General features: G+C 49.1%; 1 protein-coding gene across 3 annotated transcripts in view; it reads right to left on the bottom strand.

The window, feature by feature from the left end:
- The window catches only part of DAAM2 (dishevelled associated activator of morphogenesis 2), a 126,725-nt gene extending 114,837 nt beyond the window's left edge, over nucleotides 1–11,888 (bottom strand). For 2 of the 3 annotated variants that reach the window (XM_043450987.1, XM_043450992.1), the window contains exon 1: nucleotides 11,763–11,888. The gene's annotated coding sequence lies outside the window, so the exon portion shown is untranslated. Of the gene's footprint in view, nucleotides 1–11,010; nucleotides 11,333–11,762 lie in introns of those variants that run through there. The other variant, XM_043450990.1, reaches the window with a different exon arrangement.
- Nucleotides 11,889–13,168: the final 1,280 nt, after the last annotated feature.

Raw genomic sequence — 13,168 nt, 5'->3', positions numbered from 1 at the left:
ACCAAGTTGGAACAGCTTATTCGTCTTCACAGGAAATGGAAAACACAGTACAACCACTCCATAAAGCTGTTGGCAGTATTTCCTAAAGTTGAATATATGTAGTCCCTAGTACCCAGCTGTCCCAGTCCCGAGAACACAGCAACAGAGAAACATTCCTATGTTCATCCGAGAACAAGTGCACGAGTGTTCACAGCAAGGCTATTCACAGCAGCCTCAAACCTGGAAACCGCCCAAATGCTCACCAACCAAAGAGTGGATCATAGTGGATAGCCCCATAGCGGAATACTACACAACAAGAATGAGTCATCCACACATCGTGCTGAGCAAACACAGATACCTACAAACAAGGACACAACGTATGATTCCATTTACATGAAGTTCAAGAACAGGCACAACTAATCTTTGACATTAGAAGTTAGGATTATGAAAGGGGAGTAACCAGAAAGGGACCTGGGGGACTTATCGGGGCAGGGGAGATAGGAGTTTTGGAGTGTTGTGTTTCTTGATCTGGATGCTGGTCACACAAGTGTAAAAACCCACTGAGGTATACACTTACAAACTGCACTTTTCTGAATCATGTCGACCTTTAATACAGTTGAAATAAAAATATTAAATGGAAAACATTTTTTCAGTAGAGAGCTGAGCAGACTAACCAGGCAGTGGACACGCGGCAGAAGGCAGTGGCGTGTTTCACTTGATACATTCCTGGTGGGCCCCAGATCTGTGCCAAGCACCGTGGGGGATGAAGGGCGAACAGGGCTAATGAGACTGGATTCGTGCTCACTACCATCACCTCCACCACTAATACTTCCTAGTGCTATGTGACAGCCACGGTTTCAAGTTCTGTTTTTTTTTTTTTTCTTTTTACCAAATCACACATTAACTTTACCTTCATAACAGCCCATTTTACAGATAAGGAAATTTAGGCACAAAGAGATGAAGTAACTGATGCAAGGCCACACGGCTAGCATGAAGTAGACCCAGAACCTAAAGCCGGTGCCCGTGCTCTGACCCACAGCTTTATATTCAGAAGTCTGGTCTGTTTATCAGCTGTCAGTCCCAGCTCCCATGTAGGAACCACAGTCATCAATAACATCACCTCTGTTCAGGGAAGTGGTAATGGTAAGTTATCAACCGGGTGTCTCGGAAAGGCAGAGGCAATTCCTAACTCTCTTTCTCTGGGCAGCTGCCAGCTCAGTGTCACATGATCGGGAACAGACTGATAAATATATTGATGGAGACTTTTTTAAAAAGAGAAAAGTTAAAATGGCTGGGCCTTTCTATTGCCCAAAGTCCACAGAAACTCTGAATTTGCTTCAGACGAATTTCAGAGCTGCCTCTGGCACTGTGGAAATGCTGATGGGTCTCCTCACTGACCTGGAATCACTCCCTCCACTCATTACCTTATCAGGGGAACCTGAGGCTGGGGGCCACGGTGTCCAAGAGGAAGTGATGGAGGGAGTGTTGACACTGACCCCCAGGAACTCGGTCAGACATGAACTGTCAGTCTGGCACATCGGGAATCCACGATGCCGGCAAGCTTTGCTTTGGCACTGGGGCAGGTGATCAGTGTACATAACGCAGAAGGTGGAATGTTCAATGCACAGCCCCAAAGACCTCCCTTGCTTGGGACAAAGCAGCAAAAAAGCAAACACCCCCATAAGAACAAATCAGACCTGGCAGAGACCCAGGCAGGCATGAAAACCTAGACAGGCAGGAAGCTGGCTCCCAGTGAGCCATCAGAGCCCCTTGAGACCACCCCCTTTATATAGCAGATACACTGATAAGATGGAGAAGAATTCCCAAAGGTCAACTTGTCCAGATCCTATCTCCAGGCAGGATGGCAACAAAGCTATCCGGTCATGCTTCCAACCTGATATACCCACACCTCTCAGCCTAGACTTGAGGATCTGAGGGAGGCAGCAGGCGCCAATGCAAATCTGGCAATAAAATCAAAACATGTGCTCAGACTTCCCAGTTATAACACAACTCTACTGAAGAGAAATCAGCTGGGTCCCACCTAGAAAACATACAAAATAGAGCACAAGGGAAAAAAGAAAAAAAATGTACTTTTTCATATAGTGACATTTTTGTTGTTCAGTCACCCAGTCGTGTCCGACTCTCTGCGACCGCATGGACTGCAGCATGCCAGGCATCCCTGTCCCTCACCATCTCCTGATGTTTGCCCAAGTTCTGGTTCATTGCATCGGTGATACCGTCCACCCATCTCCTCCTCTGATGCCCTCTTCTCTGACACCCTCATAAATTCCCAGTTCCCACTCTCGGGAATCCCCTGGTGGTCCAGGGGTTAGGATTCTGCACTTCCACTGCAGGGAGAATGGGTTCGATCCCTGGTTGGGGAACTAAGATCCTGCATGCCGTGGAACAATTATCTGGATAATAATGGGCTACTCCAAAGCGATTTCATGTAAAATAAGTAAAACTTCTGGGGGCAGGCAGCGGGTTATTAGGAAGGGTTCTTAAATTAACCAGTCACGGGAGCGAGGTTCAGGTAGGAGGGGAAGTATAGTGGTCACGCAGCATCAGTGAAGGCCTCAGCCAACCCCATGGGGAGCTCTGAAGCCAGGATGCCCTTTAGAATTTCCCCCACACTGGGGCGGAGGGGACCCAGTAGGAGAGACTGCAGCTGAGGCAATTCTAAAGAAGGCTGACCACTGCTAGCACTGTCTGCCGCTGGGAACCAGTCCTTCTGGGGGCTGGTGATCTGAAGGCAGGGTCCACACACATGACCATTAGCCTGCACTGCCTGACTTGCTCTATCACCGTTGTTCTCCAATCCAATGTATCAGTCTTTGACGTTTCCTCCGGCTCTTCCTGCATATTCAGTGATTGAGGAGACCCAAGGAGGGAAGACTAAATCTGATGAGAAGGAGGGATCGGCCACAGGGACTGATGCTCAAGAGCTTTCCTAGGGGACAAACAAAGACCATAGACAGCATGGAGGCACACCCAGGATGGTCACCAGCTAGGGTACAACAGTCACTCATCTTTCCTGGGTGATGGATGCTTGGTATGTTAGACTCAGGTACCCAAGCTGGTGGTCACCCAGGATGAAATCACATGTAATAGCTGACTGATGAAAAAAATAATAATAATGAGCTTTGCTGCAAGAATGGCATGACCTCAGATATATAGATCTGTGTGTGTCTGTATACTCAGTCGCTCAGTCATGTCTGCCTCTTTTGCAACCCCTCCAGGCTCCTCTGTCCATGGGATTTGCCAAGCAAGAATACTGCAGCAGAGATGGGATCAGTGTGCCCTGCATTGCAGAGGGATTCTTTTCCACTGAGCCACCTAGGAAGCGCCTGTGTGTGTTTAGGCATATAAAGAAATCAGAAAAAATAAAGGTTCCATTCACCATAGGGATGACCCTGATAAATGGTCCAAAGAGAAGAAATGTATGCTGCAGGGTAATACACAGAGATTCCATTTCAGTGAAAAACAGTCAAACAACAAGAAAGTGAAAGTGAAGTCGCTCAGTCGTGTCCGACTCCTTGCGACCCCATGGACTGTAGCCTACCAGGCTCCTCCGTCCATGGAATTTTCCAGGCAAGAGTACTGGAGTGGGTTGCCATTTCCATCTCCAGGGGGTCTTCACAACCCAGGGATTGAACCCGGGTCTCCCGCATTGCAGGCAGATGCTTTACAGTCTGGGCCAAGACCCCACCATAACGGTATACACACCTATAGTAGTTGTATGGACAAAGGAAAAGATAAGGATTAATTCTAGGCTGTAAACATTAATTCCCAGGGTGTGGAGGAGGGGTGGAGATGCTGTTCGCTTTCCACTTGTCCTTTTGTATTTCTGCATGATATTGATTCACATGGTTAAACAAGGGATAATTACCATCGTAATTTTGAAAAATCAAATAAGAAATACATTTTAAAAAAATTATCAACATGGTGCTATGTGCATAGTGGGACCTACTAACAATACGATTTCATTCCCTGTCTTCCTTGCCCTCTTAGAAATCAGCTCCTAATTGTCCATTTGGGGTTGCTCAAAGAGGAATATTTAATTTAAGGCCAACATTCTTCTATGCCTTCTCCATCATTAGAAAATAACAATTTTAATATTATTCCATATATGACACATATTTGCCACAAGTATACATCTGCCACTAAAATCCCTAAAAATTACACAACACATTCTGCGTTCAGATGGCAACATTGTGAATTATCTGCTGTTTTGCTATTATGCATGACCATGCCTCTCTTTGTTACCGTGATAATGAAAGCTGACCGTCCCAAGCCAATTCCCAATTATCTTGGCACGTACACATGAAAAGCCCAGAGAAGCCAAAACCCAACTTCTCACCGCATCTGCTGACAAGAAGTCAGAGGGTTGGTTTCAAGTTTCTTCCCCCTTTCCCTGTCCCCGGCTACCCCTTAGGAGAGGTGCTCCAGAGGGCAGGAGCCACCACGGAACAGAGGCTAAGGACACAAAGCTTCCACGTTGTCTATAAACTGGACCGCTCTTCGCCATCTGCTTGGCTCTGGGGATTTGCTCTTGCCATCCCATCAGCACCCAGGCACGTACCATAGGCATTCCTCAAGAGTTAACTCAGCTGTCAGAGTCGAACCAAGGGTTTAATTGACACTGGCTACCAGGTGTGGCTTCTACAATGTAATTCGGCTTTTATGAGCTCCAAATACAAAGAAGGCAAGACAGAGACTCAGTCCTTCCGGGATCCTGATGCCACGTGTGAGATGTCATGTCATAGCTGCCTGCTAAGTTTGCAGAGTGAGGAGGGAGTGACTGGGCGGGGAGGGGAAGCCTGGAAAAGGGGGAGAGAAGGGGGCACCAAAGCAAGTCTGGTAGGACAAGTAGTCCCAGGAAGATGGGCCATCCAGGCAGAACAAACTACAAGCACGGGAATAGAGGTGGGACATGCCTGTAACTAAGCTCAGTGCAATAAAGCCCAAGTTAACCCTTTTAGGGCAGGGTTGGGAGAGAAGGGGCTTCCCAAGTGGTGCAGTTGGTAAAGAATCTGCCTGCTAATGCAGAAGATGAGGCTTCAACCCCTGGGTTGGGAAGATCCCCCGGAGTAGGAAATGGCAACCTGCTCCAGTATTCCTGCCTGGAAAATTCCATGGACAGAGGAGCCTGGCAAGTCTATGATCCAAATGGCCACAAAGAGGAAGACACGAGTGAGCCACTGAATACAGCACAACTCTAACCCTTGAGGATGATGGGACTGACGGCTGACAGCCACGTAGCCGTCAGCCAAACCGCACCTAACTCGCACACCAGGAGCCTGTCTTGTGTTATCTTAAACAGATTCCCTTTGCCTCAAAAACCTTACATCAGTCCTTCTTCCTCACACCAGCTTACCAACTGATTACTTTTTCCCACCACATCCCTTATTCTGTTAGTGATACTGGATTTAGATTTTGACTTTTGTTTTCCCTCTAGCTGGCTAGTTGCCAGGAATTACAACCACTTACCATCACCATAGGGATAGTTAACAATGATTGAGTGCTTACTCTAAGCCAGGGGCTGGCAATCTTGGCAACCATCCTTTGAGAATGGTAGCATTTATTATCATCCCCATTTTTCAGATGAGGAGACTGAGGCTCAGGTGAAATAACATGCAAGGTCTTACAACAGGTTAAGTGGCGGAACCAGGATTCAAACATAGATCTGATTCTAGAAGCCATATTCTTGACCACCAAGCTACAACAACCTTCCCTAAACTGTACTTGGTCTGTTCACGCTAAGAACCAGGGCAGGAGCCGTCAAACTTTGTCTGTTAAAGGGCCGGACAGTAAATATTTTCAGCTCTGCAACCCATATGGCCTCAATGACAACACTCCAACTCCACCCTTTTCTCAAGAAAGGAGCCCCAGATAACACATACACAAACAGCATGGCTGTGTTCCAGTAACACACAAGGCTTGTTTTACTTACACAATAAGATGACAGGCTGGACTTGGCTGCTGAGATTGTCAGCTCCTAATCTACAGCAGTTTGTTCATTCCTTCAGCCAACATGGATCGAATGTCTACCTTGTATCTGGCATGTTCTAGGTTCCAGGCAGAGGGAGAACCACACAAGTTTCCACCACCACGGAGCTGAAGCCCTAGTAAAGATCTGACTCTGTGTTTCACCTCTGCCTGTTAAGACTGATTCCTCACCTTGGTCCACTTCTCGCTTCCCTTAGACCATGGCTCTCAACTCATACTCCACATCACCTGGGGACCTTGCAGAACAACCAGTGCCTGGGCCCCACACCCCAGAGATTCTCATTTAATCAGCTTGGGGTGGGCCCAGGTACTGATAATTTTACAAGCTTCCCAGGTGATGGGTTGAGACCTACTGCTTGGATAGCTGTTTTTTCCACTTATTTATGATCTGAAGTCGGGGAAGTCTTTTAAGCCTCCCGCTTTGAGTTGTAAAATGTGGATTATACCTGTCTCATAGGATTGTCATGAGGATAAAATGAGGCTACATGCTTTTCAACCGTGAGGTACGACTGTCATTGTGTCATTATCATTCAACTTTAATGCTGGGTCCTACATCAGTGGTTTCCCTCTCCAGTTTTGACCTCAATTCTTTGAACCAAGACAGTGTTTGGGACTTCTAAACCAAGCTCGAGTGGTAGCTCACTAATAGCCCGGGTTCATGGGTGAGCGAGTGGGTGGCCTTTTCCTTTATGCTAGTAGAGCCTCGCATGGAGCTGCCACTTGTCTGGCATGGGGAGCGCTGGTCTGTGCCCCACTTTTGTAGTGAAGGTCTCCATCTCTAGGCAGAGACAGCTGACCTTTGAGCACTGCTGTGAAGCCTTGAATAAGTGGCTTATTTACTGTGACTCATGGACAAATGTCCAAATCCAGGTACTTTCAAGAGCTTAAGACCTAGAAAGTGAAGGGCATTACCATTTTGCTGCACACTGATCAGTGTGCTAGGTCCTTCCCACATACTATTTCATTTCATCCTCAGAACAACCCCTAAGAACACGTCTTGCTCTCATTTGACAGGAGAAGAAGACTCAGAGAGGCTGAACAGCTTGTGACCCCATGGTTCCAGGACTGGACTCACACCTGGGTCTTGTTGATTCTGCAGCTCTTTGCACAGACCCATGGGGCATCCTACAAATTCAGCTCCTCTGCAGCCAGGATTCAAAGAGCTACCCAACTGCCTCAGGTTTATTTTTCTCGGTTTTCTTTTTCCTTTCCTTTTCTTTTTCTGGAGCAGGTGCGGGGGCGGGGGGTGGTGGGGAACCCAGAAAGAACCCCACAACACCTGCTAATGCCCATACTCCGATAGCCTCACTCAAGCACTAGCAGGATGACCCACGGGTCCAGAGAAAAAGGCATTTCCTTCCTGCACAGCATTCGGATGGTGCAGTTTTATAACCTCATAATGAAACAAAAAAACAAACAAACCAAAAAAATGTGAGGAGAGAGTTTGGAGAAATAGATACTGCCAGGAGTGAGGAATTCACCGACCCCCAATCTGGGCCATCTCAAGAGAAGTTGGCCACTGGCTGAGCCTCTTAAAAGCTGAAAAGTCATCCCAGGCCACGGTTAAAGAGAGAGCTTGAACAAAACAGAAACAAATGTGATCTTCAAAGTCTTAAATGTCAACTTGAAGGATAACTGAGAAGCACTGAGATGGGCCAAGAGAACCTGCAGCTGCTTTCCCCACATCAGATGGTCCTTCAGTCCTCTGGATCAGCCACCCCACACAGCTGGACGGCGTGTCCATCAGGGAGAGGGCAGCCCCCCCAGCCCATACCCGCCAAGCTGTTTACAAATGGCTAAATCTTCCATTTTTACCACCCACCAGATTCTCCCCTCTCACCCTGAGGAGCAGTGACCGTCTCTGACCTGGGGCTTGTCCTTCAGGATGCCTTTGCTCCTTGATCTTCCCACCCCACTCCCACCTTCCCACCCCATCCATACAACTGGCTCTGCTGGCCTCCTCCCTCCCAAGAACTCAAACACAAGAGTGGTCTCCAGGCCAGATATCCAGGATGCCTGGTGCCCCCTCCCAGCCCTCAGGATAACAGAGCAGCCATGCTCCTGGATAATCCCCGCTGGCTACTGTTTCTAGAGGGAGGAAGTAAGGGTGACCTGAGCCCTTGAATCTCCACCCAGGTGTCTTCAAGAACAGAAAACAACACAGCCAGATTTGGAGAGAGGTCCTTTCCAAACCACGTGGGTGGCTGATGGCTAAAAAAACTAGAAAATAAAATTATTAGATTCCCTTTATGAAAGGTCTACGACATTCCTCGCTCTGTTTTAGCCCCTTTGCATAAATACCATATTTGTAACAACCTTGAGCAGTAAATATCATTCTCGTTTTACAGGTGAGGGAACTTAAGCTCAGAAAGAATAAGTAATGTATCCCAGGTTACTGCTTCCCTGATGACTCAGTGGTAAAGAATCCAAGTGCAAAGAAGGAAATGCAGGTTCGATCTCTGGGTCAGGAAGATTCCCCTGGAGAAGGAAATGGCTATCCACTCCAGTGTTGTTGCCTGAAGAATCCTATGGACAGAGGAGCCTGGCGGGCTACAGTTCACGGGATTGCAAAGAGTGACGCATGCCCAGGTTACTAATTCTCTCCCGGGCAGACTGCTCTGATGTTGGTCCTCTTTCCATTGCGCCAGGCTGCATCTGAAGTCCAGAGTTGAAGGACACCAGATCCCTGAACACAGAGACCCTAGTTGTGGAGACTTAGGTCAACGGCTGTCAAAGCAAAGGACACCTTCCAAGTGGTTCTTTCTGCCAGGTGCCTTTGACCTTACGACCTTCTGGAGAGCCTGAGAATGTACCCTAAGTATTCTGATCTCAGAGATGACCAATGAGCTGGTCAGAAGCTTGAGCTGATAGAAGGGCCAATGAGAAGGCTTCCATTATCAGCCCAAGCATCAGTGGTCTGAGAATCTGGTGAAATGTCCCCCTGAGCAAACTCTAAAGGGTCAGGATCCCAATGACCCTCCAGAGAGAGTGATGAAAGAGCTGAAAGGCCAGATCTCAACCTCAGCTGTCCCTAAGGGGTCCTGTGCTGGGACAAGAGGCCACGCTAGACTCCAAATTTTTTTTTTTCTTTTTTTTTTAGCAAGCTCCAGGAGATAGTGAAGGACAGGGAAGTCTGGCATGCTGCAGTCCATGGAGTCACAAACAGCCGGACATGACTGAGCGACTGAACAAGACTCCAGAATGGGTCCCCTCCACCCCTGGATAGTCAGTCTTCTATTTGTACACGGTGGGAATGAGTGGGGACATTTTAGTCGTTACTTCAACCAGCTCCACTGTGAGGCCAGCCTCTGCCTCACTGATTATCTTTGCATCCTCCTGACCACCTACACTTCACCCTGCCCTGGAGCCCAGGCTCTTCAGTCATGGCAACAGTTTAACCTGTTTTGTGTCAAAAAAAGAAAAAAAAAAACCTTGGTGACAGGGGGCTGGGGAAGAACACTGGGGAGGAGACTTTTTTCCACAGAAGGCCTTGGCTTTTCAACCTCCCCCACAATCACCAATACTAAAATCTTCCACCTAAAATAAATAAATAAATAAAACCCTCCACCTCCACCGGCCTTTCTACTGGTCCCCCCCCACACCCCCTCCCCCTTCCTGAACTCCTCACTCTCTTTTCAGTTCTGAGGTCCAGGAGAAGTTTCTCTCCTCTTTTTGTCCTGATGGGGGCACGAGTATTCCCTCAGCATCTGAGGATCCGGAGGAAAAACCCTGGAAACGCAGCTAAGAGTTAGGAGCTGGACTGTGCAGCTACCAGGGAACCAGACAATAATAGCACAGCTGTTTTTTTTTTTTTTTTTTAAGAGAGATGAAGGTCGATGCAGCTCCCAGAGCAACCGAGAAATGGCCCGTTCATGCTTCCAGGCCTGAGGCCACGACCATCCCCACGCAGTCGCCAGTGCATAAACAGGCGCCTACACATGCATTTCGCTGCGGGCACCCCACTACCCCTTTACAAGCACTTTTGTTTAGACGGCCCTTAGCGTGATTTCCTCCTCCTTCACTGCACTCAAGTTAGAGACATACTCCTGAAGTTAAAGGAGTCTAGAGCTGACTTGCAGTCTGCGCCGTCTCTTGCAGCTCTTCTCCAGGGGTCAATTTGTATAATTTCTAAAACCCTTCCCAAATCTTCAACTTCCTGTAGGTCCATTTTTTATATCCACATTTCCTCCCTGTCCCATTTTTTTTTAATTCTCTCCTTTTTTCTAGGACACAGGGAGAGTCCAGTAATCTTCCTCCCACCCAAATATTGCAGGTTGGTTCTATTGCAAAATATAAAACCAGAGAGCCGGGTAGGATGACGCTGAAAGGGCTCTCTTTGTGGTCACTGGTTTGCTGAACAGCTATGGACATCCAATGTGTGCATTGGGCAACCCCCGGCTGGTGGGTCCATAGGGCCTCGCTTCCTCCCACACTCAAAGAGCACAATTCCCACTCTAAGACCTAGGGAAAATCCATTCCCTTCTTCAGCCAACTTTTCAGAGAAACTCAAGAAACTGACACCAAACTCAGAAGGAGGAGGGGGACACAAAACCTGAAACTATTTAAAGATAGAAAGTTGCTCTTTCCCTTGTAGGGTTCAAGGAAAGTCTCCAGGGACTCTTTCCTGGAGAGGTGGTTCCCCCGCACCCCCCCCGCTGCCCCCCGCCTTTCCCATCTTCCTAGGAACTTTGCAAAACCACCACAGGACTTTGGAAAAGTGGCCAAGGCAGAGAGAGAAGAGTTAAATCAAGCCCAGACCTCAACAATCTGTGTTCAATTTTGATAAAAATCTCTCTCCCTCTCCCCCACCACCCCCCTTCCTCCACCCCACAACTCAGACATGTCTCTTTATGTTACGAGCTTGCATCTTGTTTGGGGGCACCGAGGGGCTCCCAGAAAACCCCCAATGGCCCCCACAGTGGGCACATGTGGCAGACACATCCATTCCACTCTCCGGCACGGCTCGACACAGAGTCTCAGTCCTGCCCACCCCCTCCTTCTTCTCCTCCCCCTTGCAGTTACCTGCCTCCAGCCCAGCTCCTTCATTCGGGTTAAGTCAAAGCCCCATTGCCCGGCGCTGTCAGGGCCCCAGCAGGCAGACGGACGGGCAGCAGCCGCAGGTGCTGGAATCCCTACTCAGGACGCCTTTCCTGGGACGCTCCTTCCCTCTCCCAGGTCCCGCTGCTTCTGAGAGCAAGAAGCTCTGAGAGTTTGCTCTGAGAGCCAGAAGCCCCCCCACCCCCACCCCCCGGGCCTGGCCTGCTGGCCAGGGGCCAGGCTTGCAAGTGGGAGCTGGGGGCGTGTGAAGAGTTAAATCACCCAAAGGCAGGCACAAGCGAACCAGGAAAAGCCACCACCAAAAAGTTGTCCGTTTGGAGGGCACTGGCTCTGTCTGTCCACTTATGACAAGAAGGAATCGGATTTCAAAGCCATAAACATTTTTTTTAAGTTTTCCGAAGACATTTCCTGTGTCCAGATGTGCCCATCCAGACAGAGCCGACACGCACATCACACCCGCAGGCACCGACGCGCACGCACCCCCCCCCACCCCCACCCCGCCGCAACCCCGCTCAGGGATCCCAGTGGCTCCTGTAAAGCACTTTGGAAACAGAAAAACAGGCAGCCGGTGGAGCCGCTGCCTCGCCAAATCCCCTTTCAGCCTCGGAAAGAAAAGTAGAGGAGGAGAGAAGTGGGGAAGTGGCCCGGAAAGCCTCCCGCGGTCCCCTGGCCCCCCGGATGCGAAGCGGGGAGGAGAGCGGGGCGGCCGTACTCACCCCGGGCCCCCCATGGCGCGTCCTCGGCTCCCGCAGCCCCGCGCCCGGCTGCGCGCCCGCCCGCCCGCCGCGCCCGCTCCGCGCTGAGCCGAGCCGAGCTCGCCGTCTCCCGACCGAGACCTCGCCGCTCCCCCTGGGCCGGCCTCGCGCCCGCCCGCCCCGCTCTGACGTCAGGCGTCTTGGAGCGGGATATTTATGGCCAGGATACTCTGAATTTTCCCTAGGTAGAGTTCTGATTGCAGTTCCTTGGGATTTGTAATTTTCACACTTTCAGACAGAAAGCAGCGGAGGGAGGGAGGAGAACGCAGCCGGCAGGGCGAGGCAGACAATGAGGGTAGCTGTTTTCCAACTCTGGCAAAGAGCCTTCTCAGGGCTTCCTCTGTTTTGGAAACAGGGAAGGGGTCAAGCAGGCGGGAGTGGTGACCTGAGGCGGTGGGCTTCTCGTCGTTTCTCTCCTGGTCCGAGCGGACTGGGAGGTCAGGTGCTCGGGACCGGGAGCTCTGCCCTTCGACCAAGTCCCTTCACGGGACACTAAGTCCCAAGAGGTGCTAGGGCAAGAAAGGAGATAAATCAGGAAGAACAGAACAGCTAATTAGAAGCCCTGGTCCACACCCCAACAACTTTTCCATTTCTTCTTTGGGAGTGGGCGCGTTAAAAAAAAAAAAAAAAGTTTATTTTTATTAAATTATGTTCCACACTCCCTGCCCCTGTATAGCTTTTCCAACTCAGTACCAGTCAATTCATCTTACTTCATTGCTTACATGTACAGTTTGAGCCATTTACAATAGTCCTTATTCATACTTTATATAATGGCTTTTAATTTCTTTTTTTTTTTTTTCCTTAAATGTGATTGTGATCCATCTCCTTGTCTGGATAGAAGTTGCCTTAATCAAGAACAACAGTCTCCTCCATGACTGGCACCATCATCAGGATGGAGTCTGCATTGTTTCATGGAGTGAGCAAGCAGATGGAGCTGGCATTGGGTGATGAGCCAGGAGGTGGGATTTTCTCACTGTTCAGGTCTGGACTCTGATGGTTGTCTGTTTCTCTACCTAGCTGAAGAGGTTTGGGGACATGACTTGGTTTAATGGCCATCTTTCCAGAGTAGAGAAAAAAAAGAGAGCATAATGCCTTATCCTACTCGATGCCCAAGGATTGGAGAATGAACTGAAAAATGAAATGCATGGGATGCAAATCGCTTGTTCAGTTGGATAACATAAGTGTGTAGGTATTCAACTCCCCATTAAGGAGAAGGAGGATAACCACAAATCATCACTAAAACAACACAGCCCTACCGAGCATTCCGTTAGCCCAGATGGGGTAAAGGTGGGGGTGTGTCTTAACCACAGTTACAGTGCAGCAGGGACTCAAGGACTTGGAATGTGTTTACCCCTTTGGCAGCAGCT

Source organism: Cervus canadensis, chromosome 28 (genome assembly GCF_019320065.1).
Source record: "Cervus canadensis isolate Bull #8, Minnesota chromosome 28, ASM1932006v1, whole genome shotgun sequence".
Lineage (NCBI taxonomy): Eukaryota > Metazoa > Chordata > Mammalia > Artiodactyla > Cervidae > Cervus > Cervus canadensis.
Note: the sequence above shows the minus strand (reverse complement) of the source record. Positions and strands in the feature narration are given on the sequence as shown.